An 18,027-nucleotide genomic window follows, 5' to 3' on the forward strand; every position below is an offset into this window, starting at 1 on the left:
TTCCAGATTTCTGTCCAACATTCTCTGTCTCATTTATCTCTCGTAAGTCTCCTCATCTTGTAAATTCCTCATCTGTAATCTAAGGTTCTTAGAATATGTGTATCAAATGGATGGATATACTTTGCGAATTGTATAATCTCACTTACATATAGTGTGACATTCTTATTTATAGAGGCAGAAAACTCTAAAAATCAATATCAACAGAGTATAGACCACTAGTCCACAAGAAAACCCTAGCTTTGTCTCTGAGAAAGCAAATCTCTTTTTTGCTGTAGTGATTTGATAACACCCAACATTTTATAGAGGGAGTTAAGGACTGATAGAGGATTAAAGCTGACTTTATCCAAAAGAACAGCCCATTTCCCAGTAGGAAAAGAAAACATTATGTACCATAATGCAGGAGCAATTTGACCAACTATTTGACTATTTAATCAACACTCCCAATAAAAAAAATGATTTCCTGATAATCTTCACATCATGTTAGAACAGACCAATAGTGTAAAATAGTTGGTCTTGAAAGATATCCCAGTATATACAATTACACATAATTGATACATTAAAATAAATGAAGCAATAAAAATAATTGATGCACTCAGGCATAAACTACTGCAACCTCTCACTCCCACCCCTTATTGTCCAAACGTAACACTTTCACCTGTAAACTACATCTGCATCTTTGCCTCTGTGCATCTATTATCAAAGATTCAATATCCAATCTCCTCCATGAGGCTAACCCCTCTAACTTTACACCCAACATCGTGCCTTTTTATATCCCAGTCAATCATTAGCCCCTCTTTCTTTCTGTATCTTCAACATCTTCCTCTCCATGGGGCTCTTTGCTGAAGCCTATAGACATCCCACTCTGCCATCTGAAAACAAAATAAAAGTCTTCACTCTACTCCACATCTTGTCCTATATCTCTCCTTCCCTTCACAACTCACTGTCTTAATGGATAGGAGGAAGAAAAATAATGGTCTATATCTGATGTCTTTACTACTACTAAATACTGAGTTTAGACATAATCATTCAATAAATTGTCCAAAAAATCAAAAGTGCAATACTAAATAAGATCTTCCTACCTTCCATTCTATGCTCCAAAACATTAAGGTATTTGTAATTTTCTGCAAAACAATGCTAATTAATATTTCTGAGAATTTCTTCACGTATTTTTTTTCTTATCTAGCTGCCATCCTCTTGTTCTCCCCCTGTCTCATTTCTACTGGTTACTGCACATCTATCGTTATGTTTTAGGTCTGTCACCTGCAGGAAACTAACCCATGCTCCCAAAGGTAAGGTGGCTGCTCCTTTTATACCATTCTTTTTCATTATATTTAGTACATTGTGTTATAGTTATTTGTTCATATGTCTATTCATTCATTATGGGCTCCTTTTAATAGTGTGTTAATTATCTTTGTGTCCTTACAGTTTGCCTGGAATCACTATAAATAAAATAGGAAGATATAAAGTTAACTGGTTCCATTTGGCCAATCATGGTACTTTGATGTATGTATTTTAATAAACTTCAGACAAAAAGGCACTAAATACAAATAACCTATACATAAAAGTTCGTTCCATGTTTTTTAAGCTTGCTGCTACATATATACAAACTTAGGCAAGGTTGAGCAATGTAATTAGGCAACCATGTGACAATTAACAGAAAGAAAGCACCTGATCTTGAAAGCACCTGATCAAGATAAAACAAGCATATTTTTCTTGAAATATCAGTCATAAACATTTATTGAGTAGCTACTGTATGTATAGCACTAGCTCTACAGCTGACTTTCTGGTTTTGAGAGATGGGGATTTACCATCAAGGAGTATAAGATATAAATAAAAGATCAATTTATAATGAGTGAGACTAAAACAATGGAAAATATATAAAAGGATCTCTTAAGTGCTAAGTGTGTTATAGAATGAGGAAGTGCTATAGTTTAAAGAAAAGAGATACCCAAAAAGGTTTCAAAGAGGAGGCACATTGGACTTGATTGATGACTTCAAGGATTTAGATGTGAAGGAGAAGATGGAATACAGATAAGGGAAACAGTAGAGTTAACGCAGAGGAATGACTCTGCTCAGGTGTGCCCTCCAGTGAGACCTTCCCTGAGTTCCTATCCCAGCCCTCCACCTCTCCACAGTGTGTGGCAGGGAAGTCTCCTAGCCGTCCCTAGTGTTCTTTGTCCCATCTACCACAGCACTGACCGCTAAGCATTATCCTTCTTTTATTCATCTCATCCCCACTAGCCGATTAACTCCTTCGGAGCAAGGCTTAAATGTTTGTTGCTGTATCAACCAATAAACTATCTGATAAACAGTAAGTACTCAGTACATGTTTACCAAATTATTAATAAATGAAAGTAACTGCCCCATAGGTTGTTTTGTGAGGATATGATCCTCTGTAGAGAAGAGCAAGTTGAAATCATCATCATTTGAGATCAGAGTGTCATTTTGTCTCATAAAAAGTCAAATTTTTCAGAATTATCCAAAGCAAATTCTAATTTCACTGATACACTTTAGTAATAATGGCTTTTGAGGATAGAATGGGATTTATATTCCCCAAAGTAGTAAATTATTGTCAAGTGCTTTAAGATGACAAAGTATATCTCACTTGTTAAAGAGTACATTAAACTAGAACCTGACAGTTTTCTCCCACTGGAATCTCTGACTTAAACACAGATGTGAGTATTTGTGGGTAAGTTATTGTTTTTTTTTTAATCTCATCAGACTTTTAATCTGAATGTTTCATGCACTCAAATTAAGCACACATACTTCTTGTAAAGACATACAAAAGAGGCTTGATTTCTGTCCAGGATGTCTGGGAGTGAAATTCTAGCAGGACTTGGGAAGATAAATGTTTACAGGATTCAGTCAGCAGTAGTGAAGGAGGGAAATGGGGGGAAAAACACAAAAATGGAGTCTTGCTTTCCCCAAAGATAGAGAACAAGCAACATGTTTCCAGAAAAGTTCTGTGCTTAAGAAATGCCAATGGAATAAACCAAACCTTCTAAATACCCAAACCAAACACTTAGATATCAGCCAACAAACATTATTACAAAGAAAAATAAGAAATCAAGAAGAGGCACAAAATAAGGAATTAAGAACAAATATGACAATTCCTCAGATAAAAGCTCATAAACATTCAATAATAATAATTATTATTATTTTTTTCCCCTCCTCCTCTCCTGCCCCCCATCCTTCTGTCCCTCTCCTTCTCCTTTCCTTCTTATTCTGGATGAAATAGCAGTTTAGTAGATTCAAGACAAATCCATTAGCAGTAGGGGCCGGAAGGAATGCCACTGAACTCTGACACCCCATCCCACCCGAAAACCTTTAGAGAACACAGAGTCTGTGGTTGTAATAGTGTGACGCAACACATGATACATTTACAGATTTTCTCTCTTAATTGGAAAATTCAAAGTTAATCTGAAATCTACAAAGTCGATATCAGATTTAGAATTTTTTTCACAATCATCTCCTTTTTAACAACAGTGTCTATAAACTTTGTTGTATGGGCCGGGCGCTGTGGCTCACGCCTGTAATCCTAGCTCTTGGGAGGCCGAGGCGGGCGGATTGCTCAAGGTCAGGAGTTCAAAACCAGCCTGAGCAAGAGCGAGACCCCGTCTCTACTATAAATAGAAAGAAATTAATTGGCCAACTGATATATATATATAAAAAAAATTAGCCGGGCATGGTGGCGCATGCCTGTAGTCCCAGCTACCCGGGAGGCTGAGGCAGAAGGATCACTCGAGCCCAGGAGTTTGAGGTTGCTGTGAGCTAGGCTGACGCCACGGCACTCACTCTAGCCTGGGCAACAAAGCGAGACTCTGTCTCAAAAAAAAAAAAAAAAAAAAAAAAAAAACTTTGTTGTAGAGCCATTCACTGCAAAACAAATCATTTTACAAAGTTATAAATCATAGTTAAAGAAATAACCACAAACCTGGATCAAAACTTCAAATCCTACCTTTAAAGTACAAAAATATATTACCCAGGGAGATGATGTGCAATGCCTCCGTCTACCTAAATGTGTACATGAGATTTTCCACAATAGTATGGCACAAATATGACCTCAGTGAAATAACCTTATGTAAATATTCTGTAGTCATACACTTTCAAAGCAGACAGTGGCCCTGAATAATAGATCACAGGTTTTACAACAGAGGAAACTGAGGCCCAGAGAATTTAAGTCACTTCCACAAAATCACCAAGTGAGTCCATTGCAGAGCTGCAATTAGAATGTTGATTTCCTGTGTCTTGTTCCAAGTTTAATTTAGAAGCTTTTCTTTAAAATTATTTCAACAATTCATTCATGAAAGAAAGTAAGTCTATTTAGTTGAGGCCCTCATCTCTTTAACTGCATGTTTCTCTCTGCACAAGTAGAGAGTCTTAAAATATACCGGAAAGTAGACAGGCCTGAGAGATGATGGAACCTTTTTCTAAACATTTGGCTCTGATTGCTGTGGATATTTGTCACCAGCTTAAACTTCTAGCTCCAAGTCACCTTCTGACCCAAGGAAAAGGAATACCATGCCACAAACAGGCCTTTAGAGATTCACTTTGATTTTGAGACAGGCTTCCTGATGAGAAATGAATAAAGAAAAAGTAGTAATAATAGTGATTCAGCCTTCTGCCAGGAAGCTATATTTTTGCTTGTAGAAAGACTACAGTTCAGTTGTATTAGAAAAATCACATTTTGCCTCTCCATCTGTTCAGTTTATCCTCAAGTCAAATCCTCTATTCTTATTTTTTCCTATTTAATTCCTGTTTGGGGGCTTTAGGAAGTGTTCTAAATAATTTCATAAGCAAGCTATTTTACGTTTCAAAATTGAAGAATTTCAAATTTTGGAAAAAAAAACACTTCTATGAAGAGAGTTTAATATTCCTTTGGATTACTATCTGATCATTTACTTAAAGGAATAATTATACTTTGCATTTAGCTAACTGTTCATCATAGTAAAGGCATGCTAAAATAGTAACACTATGGGGCTTTATAGCTGTCAGAGAATTTCTACAGACATTATGAACTCTTTTTTTAGAACCTGTAAGGTAGAAAAATATAAAGCATTACTCTTGTTTTGTAAATGAAAGAATAAGCCTCTAACACATTATATTTACAAGGAATTTATAAGGAAAGAGTCAAGACTTTATTCCAGTCCTCTGACTCAGGGCCAGCACTCTCTGGCCTCTATTGCCATGTTGAGTTAGTAGAAGCTGAGTGAGCTCAAACAGCTGCTTTCTCTTCATTGACTGCTCAGGCAAGGTGCATACCATCCCTCAGAAAAACATTGCCCCAGGGCTCAAATAAGTCTATCATGACATCAGTAAAATATCAGGAAAGTAAGCAGATGTTTTATGTGTTGAGCAGAGTTCCACTTTTCTCAAACAACCCTACCTGAGCCAAATGTGCAAACAATTGCCAAAATCTTTATATTAGAAAAAAAGAGAATTAAATTAAATTATTTTTAATGTAAAGTATGTACCACCAAATTTTTGAAATGCATTCTCACACCAAAGTATATATACTTTCTAGAGTTTTGCTGGTTTGTTTTTCCTAACTTGCTTTTTGAATAATCAAGAGCTGAGCACACACCTGGCCCAAGAGAAAAACATGAGATAAATAAAAATTTATTATTGCCATTTCAAATCTCCCAATTATACTTTTTCCCCACCCTCTTTCCCCCACCCCCACCCCTTTTCACCCATCCCGATTTTGCCCCAGGTGCCTAGGATTCACTGCCTAACCTTCCTCTAATCAAACCTAGCAACTGGGAATGGTGTGATAAAAGTTATTTCAGTTATGGAAGAAATAATCTGTAATAAACCAATCAGGGAGTCCATCCTAAAAATACTAATAATATCCACATTTCTTCAGAGCCCATAATACGCCAAGCATTTTAATTTAACCCCTCAATATGCAGATGAGAAAACTGAATCTCAAAGAAGATCAGTAACTTGTTCAAGGTCACAGGGCTAGCAAGGGGCAAATTCAGGACTCAAAGGTGAGACTTCAAAAACTCTTCCTTTCTTAGCTACTTATTGAAAGTAAATGGAAAAGAAGTTGTAAATGTAGGAACTGCTAACTATAAAAAGCTCTAAATATAAAAAATGGTAAAAGTTGGGGCCTCTAGGGAAGTTCCCAGAATCAAAAATACCTCACTGCTGAGTCAATGTCCTACTCCTACTGCCTGTAGGCGTAATTGACAGTATTTATACTGTTAGCACCAAAGAACATATATATAGGGTAGGTGCTATGGCTCACACCTGTAATCCTAGCACTTTGGGAGGCCAAGGTGGGAGAATCGCTTGAGCCCAGGAGTTTAAGACCAGCCTGGGCACCAGCAAGAACCTGTCTCTACACAAAAATAGAAAAATTAGCCTTGTATGGTGGCGTGTGCCTGTAGTCTCAGCTAATCCAGAGGCTGAGATAGGAGGATCGCTTGAGCCTAAGAGTTTGAGGTTGCAATGAGCTATGATGACGCCACTGCACTCTAGCCTGGGCAACAGAGTGAGACCCTGTCTTTAAAAAAGAAAATATACCCATATATGTAGTATCATAATAGTTAATTTATTCTAAATTTACTATGTTTTAGGAAAACGGTAAAAAAATTGAAAAGTCAAAAAACAAAAATTAAGAGATGTCACATACTTCCCCCAATTTTTTGAAATTATCTATAAATCCCACAAGACATCATATGAGTTGGATCATTCCAAATTGGCATGGAGCTATGCATTTTAGTGTATTGCAAATGAGCCCATCTGAGTCAGCTATCAGTTGGCATGACTTGCATACATATTTTCAGAGAACCCTTCTTCCCACACACTTAATGGTTTCCATACCCTCTGCTGTCTTCCACATCCTGCTGAGGCATAAGGTTCTACTCAAGTGTGACTTGAAACTTGCTATTGAAGATTTTTAGAGAGAAAAGACAGGTTTTTATTTTTAAATCCTCAAAGGCACAGGAAAGGGAAGACATGAAGGCAGGGAAGTACCCATTCTGAAATGGCTTCAGGGAATTTGTCATTTTGCAAAGCATCTCTCTGAAATTCAGTTGGCCATGTTCAGTCACTTTGGGCATAGATTATGTGGCAATTTTAGGATTCCATCCTGAAGAAACTCAAAAGTCCTCTTCAGAAACAGTGGGAATCTAGTGGGCAAAGTTCTGTTTTGATTATACCAAGCAAAGTTCAGTTTCTTTGAGAACAGACTCGTAGTGATTCTAATGTTTTGATTGTGGAACCCTCTGTGAACAAGCAGAGTGTCTAAGGCAGCTGGATTTTATCCTCATAGAGAGTGTGGGACACAGTGTCCATCTGGGACTTTGGGATTTTAACCCAGAGCCAGTACATCAGTTGATTCTCATGGTCCAACAATATTGAGAAAAAGTTCTCAAAATGTAAATTACCATATAATGAACTTGCATTACAAGGGAGTAATACTATTACCTCTGTGCACTAGGACAATAATCACAGAGGTATGTGGAGCACATTGGTTTCCTATGGTGTAAGAAAGAAGAGGATGCCAAATAGGTACATTTTGATGAGAGGTCACATTAGAAGGAAAAGTCTGTAATTTGAAGGAAAATTTGGGAAAGTGATAACCAGATAGACCTGCAGTGTGAGACCCTGGAAAGGCAAGGATGGCCTCAGAAGCCTGAATGCCTTTCCTTCAAACAGAAAGGAGACTGAAATCATATTTCTCTAAAAACCTAAATTAATTAAAATAACTCATCTATGTCAAAATTGTTTCCTTATAGCTTTTGCTCCTAGGATTTTAGCAACATTGCGCCCAAGGAAGCACAAAGGTATGGGAAGCTCAGGTGAGCTATATGTTTAATAGGTTTATGAAACATACTTATTTATATAACGAACATACTAAAATATCATAAAACACACTAATTTAGTTTTATTTTGTCATGCTCCATATACCCAAAGACAAACACCCACTATGGAACTTTGAGTGCATTCATGAATTTATCTCTACAGAACTAATTCTGTTTCAATTTAGTCTCATCCTTTACATAAATGAATACTATCTCCAGCTCCTTTTTATTTTATTAAAACAAAACAAATAGATTCTGAATATATAATAAATCTTCCTGGGATAATGAGAACTCCTTTGGTTCAGGGGTCTATGAGTTAATTCTAAGCAAAATTTAGTTCAGTTATAATATGTTTAAGGCAGAAAAATAAAGCCCACAAATAAAAAACAAGCTTAATTTAATCAACAGAAGTCGAGCTTTAAGGGGAAGTAGGGAAAGATTGGAGAAAGAAATGAGATTTTTTTTGTTTGTTTTTTTTTTACAAATACCTAGAAAGACATAAGACTTTCACCTTAAGGCTGAAATACAAGTTCCTGGATAGAATTTTCAGTCATTCCTCATTCAGAAGACTCAAGTCTTTTTTTATCCAGTACAAACTCACATTAAAAAAAAAAATTATATAAGAATTTCTCCCTTGCCTTGGAATTGCGTGTGCCCTCTGCCCTCTCAAAGAAAGTTGAAACCTCAGAGGTTTTGTGTTTATAGCCAAAGATCAGAAAACTAGAAACTTCTCTGCAGTTTGTCTTCCAGTGGTAGTCAGTTAACCTCACTGTCCACCAGTTCACCCCATGAGAAAGTCTGGCTAGAAATTTATCACTAACATGAGACACGTGATGCCCTGAACGAAACTATAACTTTCCACTTCTTCTATAAATCTCTGGAAAGAACAAGAAAGAATAGGCTTAAAAGTACTTTCAAACTAGCATAAATAAATCGGAGAGGTTCTTTTACCTCAGGAGAAGATAAGCATATAACTGCTATGTAAGATAGATGAAAATATTAAATATCTACAAATATAAATAAACTGTATTATTGGGAACCATCCATATTTTCAGAATTCCATAATAAAAAATCTAAAAGTGATAGCCACAGAACAACCATACTGAATATCAAATATTTAATTACAGAATTTTATAGGTACAAAGTATCTGGTAAAATTCTACCTGCATCTCTCCTTCTAAGTTGAACCTATCAGGTTTTATTTTTTTTAAGTTTGAAAAACTAAGAAGAAAGAAAAGTGCAGCAAAGTAAGAAAAGTGCGAGTCTAAATAATGTAATAATGTAATGTGCCCATATGCCACACCAGTTTCTGCTTTCTGGAGAAGATTTCACAAGAATCCCCTGGGAGTGAAGGAAGTGAGGTAAATGAACAGCCTTGGAAAATGAAGACACTTGCTGCACTGGGAAAAGTCTGGGAAAAGATGGTCATCCCCACTACTGTATCCAAATAGGCCTGGGAGCTGTCTTATAAATCCCTGTGCAGTGAAGCAATTCCTCTCATTCCAAATGCAACCCAGAGAAACACAGAGTGGAAAATAAGCTACTAATGTTGAATAGAGACTTTTATGACTATCATATTTTCAGAAAATAAATTCTGAAGCAGACAGGGCTGGTAGACAGACATGAGGTGGCACTGGGGCGTGGAGTGGGCCGTACGTGGCTTGCTCGCCCACTAGGAACCGTCACGGAGAACTAAGTGTATGTGGGGGTGTAAAACAGGAAAGGGGCCGTCCTACTTCAAATCATGGGGCCATCAGAAAGTCTCCAGTGGGAAAAGGCTTTTGTTTTTACTTTCTTTTGTTGTTTTGTTGAGTAGTAAACCTACAAAAGGGGACAATACAATACAGCCCTTTTATTTGAACAGCAAAATTTTTAAATGGGCTTTAAATAGCTTATTAGCAATATATAAATAAAATTATTGCTGTGTTGTCAAAATGACTGTAGTAGAAAAGTAGATAAAATTTATGTTTTAAATTTTATACTAGACTTAATTTCTTTGAGAGCAAAAGTTTTTTCTTTTTATAACATCTAACATCTTAGTTCTCATAATCACCCAATTGGCATTTGTTATTACTGTTATGAGTATTAAATAGCAATGTAATAATAATATCACCTACCATTTAATAAACTTCTCCTATTTGCTGGGAGTCATGCTATGATGTAGATGGCTTATATACATTATAGTATTCATAAAAATTAATTGAGGTGAATATTAGTATTCTAATTTTATAGATGAAAAAACCAAGACAGGGAAATTCAGAAAATTGCCCAAATATATACAAAACCTGAATTTGAATTCACTTTGCTCAATACTTGAATGAGTTAATGATGGGAAAAATTTTTTTTAGAGTTTCACAAATATTATTGAATTGGCATATATGCATGGATATACCTAATACATAAAAAGAATTTATGGCATAGCCCCTATCTCCCAAGAAATTTACCATTGGTTAACACCAACACACTTGAAGCCCTTAGAGAAGATACACTGAAAGGAAAAGGGATATTTATTGTTGATAAGAATCTCCTAATTTCTGAGCAGATATAAGAACTGAAATAGAACTTGAAGGAAAATGCCAACAGGCAGAGAGAATGTAAAAGAAGAAGCATAGAAGTACCCAAATCACAAGGATTAGATGTGGGAACAGTAAGAAGTTAGATCTGACTTGAGAAAGAATGCCTCATGGTGTGTTGCAATCAATAGTGTTAAGTAATAATAATAGAAATAATAGTAGTTGTTTATTAATAGACAGAATGGAGAAGATCATGAGTAGCCTTACATACCATCTGGATAATTTTGGCATTGTTAGGTTAAAAAAAAACAAAAAGAAGACACACAAAGAGTTTAGGTCAATATAATGTGTTAAGTATCATGCAATAGTCAATGACAAGTTGACTAGAGAGTGACATGATGAAAATAGGGCATAGGAAGACTAATGTGGCAGGAATATGTAAAATGAATTCATGGGAAGAAAGCATTCTCAGTGTGATATATGTAGCTCATGCATGAGAGAGGTGTCATGAGGGTTGTGAGATGGCAGAGGAGAAGCCCTTCTCTCAACTAATGAGAGAATGTGAGATCTGAGTGGAATGTGGACAGTAGAGGAGTAGAGATTTTAAAAAAGGGAAAATGTGTGTGTGTGTGTGTGTGTGTGTGTGTGTGTGTGTGTGTGTGTGTGTTGGGGGGTAGAAGTTACAAGCAATTCCTTATTTTGAGGCAGAGAATGACAGTTGATGTGCCTAAGATTCTATAAATGGGCCAGATCAGGAGGGTCTTGTATGCCATGCTAAGTAGCTTGTTCTTCATTCTTCGAGTTATGGGAGCCAATGGAAGGTTTTAAGGAAATAAAAACATGAATAGATTTTCGTTCTACATCACACTGGCAACAAAGAGGATATGTTTATGTGTGCATGGTAAGTGAGCACAGGGGAGGCAAGGGGATGAATTTAGATGCCATTGCAGCCATCCAGGAATAGATGATGAGGGCCTGAACGGAGGCATTTGCAGTAGAGATAGAAAAGAGATATAGTTGGGAAATATCTAGCAGGTAAAACGGTTGAGCTTAGTGACTGATTGGAATTTTACTGATTGAATGACTGATTAAATGACAAGGTTGGATGATACTGCCATTAACCGACATAAGAAGGACTACATAAGAAAAATGACTTAGTCTTGGAGGGAAGATAATGAGTGGAGTTTGGGATACATTGAACTTGAAGTGGTTCTGGGCCACCCAGCGGGTAGCCCAGAGTTAATATGAACTTTGAAGTTCATATTAAAGATCAGGGTTGGAGAGAGGGAGTTGAGAATTATCAGCATTTAGCTGTTATGCAAAACACTTATTCCTAGATGGCCTAGGAGGAGAATATGCAGCAGTAATCAATGAATTAAATCCAATGAGAAGGAAAAAGTGTGAAGGGAGAAAAGAGGAGAAGCAGCCCATGAATGGAGCTGAGAGGGAAAAGGTGGGGAGGTGGAGGAAGCACCTTCAGAGAGTGGAATTTCAGGAAAGCTGGAGTGGTTATTGGGATCAAATAAGGAAAAGGACTGATAAAATGAGGTGAAACGGGCCAATTGGAACATCAAGCATTTTAATCCTCATCTTACTAGACCAGCTTAAGTGGAACGGAGGGGGCAGGTAAGGGCAGGGGAGGCAGAGACAGAAAACTGCTCCTTTGGAACAGCTGGCCTAAGAATAAAAACAGGGCAGGAGCTAGACACAGGCCTGGGAGTGACTGGGACTTGTTTACAGGCTAAGGGAAAAGAACAGACAAAAAAGAAGTGATTGAAATTATAGAAAAGAGAGTGCAATTGGTAAAACAAGTTCCCCCAAGGAGATGGAGAACAAATAAAATACCTGAGAACAAATCCAGAAAGTGCTTCAAAAATTTGATGAAAGTAAAATACCACAAAGGCTTGTATTTGTGATGACTGAAACAGATTCTAATATCACTTTCTCTGTCTTATTTAAGTACTCTAAAATTACTAAATTTCTCTATCTCATTAAGTACTCTAAATTTACTTTAGGTAAATTTCCCGAATAATCCTTCTACAAGTCCCAGAACAGGAGTGTATACTATTTTCCCACTATTTCAGGTGAGGACACAAAGGTGCAGTGAGGTTAAAGGACTCTCTGCAGGTTGCAAAACTGCTAAATACAGCAAAGAGCAGAACGCAAGTGTTCTCTCACATGAAAGTTGGGTCAAGGCTCACTATACTTTTATGCTATAGAGACTATAACAAGGCTTTGATGCTTATGTTGCAAGCAATGTTTCAACCAAGAATATAGTTTGTTGTCATCTTAAGGCTGAATTCACAATTCTGGCTGAACAGACACCCCAGGGAATTAAAAAAAAAAAAAAAAAACAACTGAGAATTGCCTTCTTCTCAAATCTAAACCTAAAAAAAAATGGCATATAAACATTTTTGAGTTTGAGCATTGTACCAGAAGGCTATGGAGACAAAGTTCCATTGACTTATTAATATCAATTTACTAATATTATTAACATTACAGCTTTCTCTCTAGAAGGCAAGATTTGTAATTTCCCTGATATACTTACTGTTAACATTACAGCTTTCTCTCTAGAAGGCAAGATTTGTAATTTCCCTGATATACTTACTGTTCCTTAGAGCAAGGGTCCCAGGGACCTTTTTGACACCAGGTACTGGTTTCATGGAAGACAATTTTTTCATGGACTGGGGCAGGGGAATGGTTTTGGGATGATTCAAGCACACATGCCATTTATTGTGCACTCAAACCTCTCTGTTAATAATAATCTGTATTTGCAGCCGCTCCACAGTGCTAGCATCACCGCCTCAGCTCCACCTCAGATCATTAGGCATTAGACTCTCAGAAGAAGCACACAACCTAGATCCCTCACATACCCAGTTTACAGTAGGGTTCGAGCTCCTATGAGAGTCCAATGCCCCCACCGACATGACAGGGGGCGGAGCTTATGCAGTGATGAGAGCATAGGGGAGCAGCTGTAAATACAGAAGAAGCTTCACTTTGCTTGCCCATCTGCCACTCACCTCCTGCTGTGAGGCCTGGTTCCTAACAGGCCACAGACCAGTCCTGATTGGCATCCCAGGGATTGGGGACCACAGCCTTAGAGAGTGTATAAAATGGGACCATCTTGATTTATTTTGAAGGGTTTAGTTTTAAACATATCAATAAAATAAAATAAAAACCCTAAGGCTGCCAATACAGTCACATCTTTAAGGCAATTTTTTTTTTTTTTTTTTTTTAGGATAGACTGGTGCGCCATATAAATGCCAAGAGTAGATAGTTAAATGAGGAATATGGCAACTCTTAAGTCTTACATAAAATTTAGATAATTTATGTGTGAAATTATGTGGAAATAAATTTTAAAGGAAAACTAAATTATCAGCATCTTCCTAATAATTTCATTCTGACTCAAAACAACTTTTTCAAGCTGTTATTGTTACAGTTATAAGAAAATCTCAAAGACCTCATACTTAATAGTAAATTGATAATGTCTAATTTAATATCTTTAATGAACCTTCCAGTGTCATTGATATAAATCATAGAAAATAATAAATCAAAGAAAAGCATGTTATTTAACTCTAGAATAGATTTGTCTTACATAAACTTGTGCAACTTGCCCAACTTAATACCGCAGATCAATTAAAAATTAACAGTTCTGGTCTTTTCCTCCTACCTTTACTATATCTCTCATATGTAAATAACGGTTTCAATGTTATGATCTCAGAGCAAAAATCATCAGATCAAAAAGTTCAAACACATTATGAATGCCACGTAAGGCCAAGTGATGATGCATGAACCTGGAGCATTCTTCAACCTGAAGCAGACTCTATAATTAAAAAAAATTCATTCTATGGCAATAGAATAGCATCATTGAAATCTTCTAAGCCCCACCTTCTCAAAACAAAGCTTCCTCTTTCTGCTTTGCCTCACATCTTGCATTAGGTGCATGTCTAGAATGATGAACACCTTGAATTTCAGGCCTGTGGTGACAGTTCTGAAAGTATGAAGAGCAAAAATAAGAGACAGGAGGGATTGAAAATGAAAAACTCACCTAACCAACCATGAAGGGGATCAGGGCCTTCAGTTATTTTTCTGGAAATGATGGTGAATTTGTCATAGTTTATCAATAAACTTGAACTAGGCAGCCTTATAAGCAAAATGAATAACTAGAATAGCAAGTAATTACCAAAAGTCTCAATGTGTAGCCTTGGAACATAAAAGCCAATTGGTCCACCTCAAGATCAAAAGAGTGCAAGTCAAAGATTTAATACATTGGTTCACCAGTGTGAATTAGAGTCACCAGAAGAGATTTGACAATACATAGATTCCCCAGATCCCATCCAAACCTACTAAATCAGGGTATTTGGAAAGGAGAAGAACATAGAACCTGTATTAGTAACAAGATCCCAGGCTATTTCTTATGCAGTCATCTCAACGCTGATCTGTGGGGTGCTTACAAACTACCCTACGGAGTCATGGTCAAAGTATACAGTGTGTTAGTCAATGGAAACAATTCATTAAATCTATCAATCTACCAATCTATTAATACATAAGTAGAGAGAGATCTACTCTTCATATTAAGCATCAATTTAGTTTGGATAAAAGTTACAGATAACTTCTAAATTTTTCTGAAGAGAATTAGATTAAAAAGTGAATAAAATGCACCCTCATATTTAAGTGCCATCCAGTGTTCTTGGATTTGTAGTCTACTCAGAAATGAACAATAACCAGTGTAGATCTGGTCACACAACTATATTCTGTCCACTGAAACCATAAGATCTAGTCTACTAAAAGTAGCTGGCACGTGTACTCACTGTGGTAGGACTGCAGTTGCCTCCTAATAGCCATTCTTTATATTCTTCATAGAACTCTATTTAGTACAGTATATTGCCAGTGCCACCCAGCTAAAATCTCCATTTCCTAGCAGACCTTGTAGCTTTGTATGACCATATGACTAAATGCTGGCCAACCAGAAGTAAGTTTAAATGTTAAGAAGACTTAAAAGTCTTCATGGGCGTGGGAGGGAGCTCACAGCCTTTGTCTCCCATCCTCTATACACATGCCTAGAAAGTACCTGTAATGGCTGGAGCTCCAGCAGCCATTTAGGGCCATAAAATCAAAGACCATACCCTAGAGATAAGGAAGTAGAGAGCTATAAAAAGCCTGAGTCTCTGATGACATTGTGGATCCAATATGCTAGGCTTTCACTGCCTACTTAAAAACCTTTCTTTACATAAGGGAAAAAAGGCGTTTTTATTTGTTTGTTTGTTTAGACTACTGTATTCTATTATATACACTTGGACCTAAACACGAACACCCACTAAAAAGAAAAGCCTACATATACTACATGATCCAAAGTATTTCAATAGCAATGAGTTTAAAACTATGAGTCAACAAGTATCTTAAGCTATGTATTTATATTGTGTACCTCCTTTAAAGTGATTCCATTCAAGGACTGCTGAGTATTAAGCATCTGCTTCTTCATATTTGTATTTTAACAATGAGATAAATGGCAGACATAACATCATAAAAATGCAACAGAACATGACATAGAAAGAACTGTGAGACCCTCATCTCTTAGTAACCAGAAGTTGGCTTAGGTCCAGGATATCAGTGTAAAGTTACAACAGGAGGGCTGCAAACATACGGTCCATAAGCCACATTTGGCACTCATATATATTTTAATTGGCTTATGCAATACCTCTGAAAACATTAATTTTGAATACCTTAAGGCAGGCATGCATCTTCAGTTCCCCACAGGCCTCCTCATCCCCTGTTGATGTGGAAACACTCGCTTGATTCACTTGTTTATGTTACCTGCCTGGCCTCTGAAAGCACTGAAGTTTACAGTTTCTGGAAATAAAATGGTATGTTTCAGCCCCTTCCCTTCTCTCCTTTGCTCATCTGCTGTTGAATACAATGATTGATACCAAATATTATTTTTTAAAATTAAGTATGCCTACTTCTAATAATAAGAATGAGTGTAGTTCACTAGATGTTAGAGTTTTATTTAGTAATATAAAATAAACCACAAATTCTCTAGTATTTTCTCTTACAAAAAACAAATATGGAATATTTCAAAGATATACACACACACTGGACCCCTTCCCCCCGAAAACACACAAATTCTTGAAAAGCTGGTTTTGTCATCTTAACTCCCTGATTATTGCTATTTTATACTTTCAACTAAAGTTAACCCAACTCCCAAACTTTCTCCTTTCAGTTTCTTATCAATGAAAAAAATCAGATAAGTTCTTAAACTTTAGTGAGAAGTAGTATTGATTTTGGCCTAAAATGCCTAAAACTTTATTTACATTTATTCTTATCAATCTTACCTATTTCTATCAGGCAGGCCCACTGTGCTTATATTTTACATTTTTGGTAAATAACCAAAGTCAAATATACCTTGAAGTCATAAACAGAAAGAAAAAATAAAAGCTTGTAAATATGCATTTACATGCAATAGCAGGTCTCTGTGTTTCCAAAGGAAAATATTTGTACACAAAGTAAATACCACATTATGGGACTTAGTTATAACTAAAATTTGAGAAATGTACTTGCTTTGCATGTGTGCCTTAGATATTTATTTAATTTAAAGCATTTGCCTAAGCTTACTTTTTCCCAAACTCAAAATCACATAGAGTTTCTAAATTCTGACATTTTCATTAAGTTTCTGACATGCCTGAACAGGGAAAATAAAGTATTGCCAAGTATCCCTACAATATCAACTTAAATCAAAATATTCATGGTAAGCAAATATAGTATGAGTTAATTGGCTCTAAATACACTAGATCCTTTAATTCTTTTCTGTGTTATCCTTAATTAGGGCCATAACTACTTTCTTTTGCTATTGAATATTTATCACATATATTCTCTTAGGTAATAGTAATAAAATAGAGAAATTTATTTTTTATTTTTACAATACATGTGCAAGCAATCACACATTCTCTGTAAAATCTGATGTTTGGAATTCCGGTTTCTGTGCTATTTGGTTATCCTGGGGGAACTGGAGTTGGTTTGGAGTTGGGGACATTTTTTTACACCAAGTATTGCATTCCTCACATTTATGTAAATTAGTATTAAGGAAAATTAAACCCTGGTCATTTTTAAAAAACACCTACAAAGTAATTAAAACTATTTGGGAAAGTCTTTTAATATTTGGCCTATTTCATGTATCTTATAAAAGAGTCCTTTCATTTATTCACATAGTCAATTATTTCAGTACTTTATAAGAGTAAGTTATTAATTTTAATATAAATTAACAAAGAAAGCTGTATTAAAATTTTCAGTTGAAGTTGGTTGTTTGGTGGGGGAAGGGAGTAAACTGTTCCTTGTATAATCAGATTTTCTATATCTATTGTAATTTTTCTGTATTTTTCTCTCCTCTTCTAATACCTACTTCATATTCAATTATCTTTCCCACCCTTCCAAAACAACACATGCTTTTCACTATGACAAAGAAACTCAAAACTTTTTACCTTAAATAAATTGCCTCATTTTTTAAAACAGAAAAAGTTCCAAGATTTAGAAAGTGCCCCCTCTATGGGACTCCTGATAGATTGTTGGGTTTTCATGTCCAGATTCTTATTTTCACTCTTTAAAAGTTTTTAGGACTGGTGATCTCTATATTAATTTTATGAACATCTTCACATAAGCAGAAATATGTAGTAAATATATGTATATACACATATGTATATATGTAT

General features: G+C 36.1%; 1 protein-coding gene and 1 long non-coding RNA gene across 2 annotated transcripts in view; one reads left to right on the forward strand and one right to left on the reverse strand.

Annotated features, from left to right (window-relative positions):
• Window positions 1-18,027, reverse strand: part of COL5A2 (collagen type V alpha 2 chain) — a 140,925-nt gene that overhangs the window by 121,500 nt on the left and 1,398 nt on the right. The gene's annotated exons all lie outside the window — the stretch shown is intronic.
• Window positions 1-18,027, forward strand: part of LOC105877881 (uncharacterized) — an 86,559-nt gene that overhangs the window by 10,979 nt on the left and 57,553 nt on the right. The window contains exons 3-5 of the long non-coding RNA XR_012920589.1: window positions 1,252-1,289; window positions 2,242-2,311; window positions 7,749-7,811. This is a non-coding gene — a long non-coding RNA (uncharacterized LOC105877881). The remainder of the gene's footprint in view (window positions 1-1,251; window positions 1,290-2,241; window positions 2,312-7,748; window positions 7,812-18,027) is intronic.

Source organism: Microcebus murinus, chromosome 8 (genome assembly GCF_040939455.1).
Source record: "Microcebus murinus isolate Inina chromosome 8, M.murinus_Inina_mat1.0, whole genome shotgun sequence".
Lineage (NCBI taxonomy): Eukaryota > Metazoa > Chordata > Mammalia > Primates > Cheirogaleidae > Microcebus > Microcebus murinus.